The sequence below is a fragment of the Lithobates pipiens genome, unplaced genomic scaffold, assembly GCF_037356315.1.
Source record: "Lithobates pipiens isolate NorthernLeopardFrog02 unplaced genomic scaffold, aLitPip1_a1.2 Scaffold_11, whole genome shotgun sequence".
Taxonomy (NCBI): Eukaryota; Metazoa; Chordata; class Amphibia; order Anura; family Ranidae; genus Lithobates; species Lithobates pipiens.
The window spans coordinates 12,295,694-12,297,379 of record NW_027507696.1 but is presented as its reverse complement, the minus strand read 5'-3'; the positions used below and the strand labels follow the sequence as shown (position 1 = coordinate 12,297,379).

At 37.4% G+C, this 1,686-nt stretch overlaps 1 pseudogene; it reads right to left on the bottom strand.

Annotated features, from left to right (window-relative positions):
• Nucleotides 1–842: 842 nt before the first annotated feature.
• LOC143961069 (Ig heavy chain V region 3 pseudogene) lies at nucleotides 843–1,299 on the bottom strand (annotated as a pseudogene).
• Between the last annotated feature and the right edge of the window lie 387 nt (nucleotides 1,300–1,686).

Sequence of the window (1,686 nt, the reverse complement as noted above, 5' to 3'; positions counted from 1 at the left end):
ATTCATCTTTTTTTATGTATTTATAAGAGCACATTCATTTATGTATGCAACTAGCAATGTATGCAATGTTTTAAAGTTAGATTCATATACCTGTTTCTGACAAGTTCATGAATTGGGTGCTTGCCCCATCACTTTCTGAGCTGCGCCCCAGCAGAATTATAAAGGGTGTTTATGACACCTTTTAATAATTCACCCGTATGCGTGTGTCTTGTACAATAATACACAGCAGCGTGTTTGGCTTTCATGTTGTCCATTTTTAGGGCTAGCATATTGTTACTGGTATCTGTGAAGGTTGTGAATTTTCCTTTAACAGAATCATGATAGTATCTGATATCCCGATCACTGCTAATATAGGCCAGACATTATACTTGTTTGTCAGGAAGTTGTCTGTCCCAATTCATTCAGTCGTCTCTTAAAGCGAGTTCAGAACCATTCCGGGTCCGTGTGTAGAAGTTTACTGGCCATATCACCATTGGGGTCAAGTTGTGCTGCACACTACACTGGATACCTGTAAAATAGCTCAGTACCTCTTTCACTATAGATCTCCTTTTCAGGTACACAGCTAACATGAAGTGGGAAAAGAACATCAAGGCAGTAGAAAGTGACATTATATGTGTTTAAACATTCTAAAGTAGGTGACCAGAAGTGCCACATGCTTTCCCAGGGTACATAACAAGCGGAGTGTTCTATATAAACTTTCCTATAATGTCACAGAGGGAGTACATATATCCATACTTATAAACCAATCAGAATATGATTGCTTATTATATCTAGGATTTAACTTTACATGTTACTACTGCCCCCTGCTGATCAAATGAGAGAGTGAAAGATGAGTTTTTGTTCTAGCTAAGAGATGTTTTGATCACTGTGTCTCTTGCACAGTAATAGACAGCAGAGTCCTCAGGTTTAATGTTGTCCATTTTCAGATACAGCATGTTATTACTGTTATCTTTGGAGATTGTGAATCTTCCTTTAACATCATCATGATAGTGTATGTTACCCGAATCATACATAGCACTCACCCATTGTAATTTTCCTCCAATCTGTCTGAACCAGTTCATCCACTGACTGCTGAAAGTAAATCCAGAAGCTTTACAGGTCAGTGTGTGAGAGTTCCCCGGCGTTATCACCGCTGGCTCTGATTGGGTAAGTTGTTCTGCAGACCGGACACCTGAAATTATACAATATAAAGTTATAGATGAGAAAAATGTCACTTTATCTCTACATGACTTTCACCTTTAGGATCATCTCACCTGATAACCAGATCACTGCAATAAAGAGGCTCAGTAAAGTCTTCATTATTGTGAATAAGTAGTATGTGTGCATTTGTGTGATGTCTGTACATAACAACTGCCTATATATGAGAGAACAGGAAATGGCATCATTTATTTTGCATGGCATATCACATATATGGATGTGTGGTTCTCATACCAATGTGTGATTAGCAGAAAGGGCAACAAGATGTAGATAAACCATCTTCTTTTATTATTTTAGCTCTTTCTGTTAAGAAAACTATGGCGTGCTTTACACAGTGGGGTTGTAAAAAAAATACTGCCAGCATATATGTAAAGCGTAAACCTTCGCAGTCAATAAGCTAAATACTATATTTTTGAAACAGTCAATATATTATATAAACTCAAATAAAATACAACTGATGATACCCACAGCAATGACCCTGATTGTTTC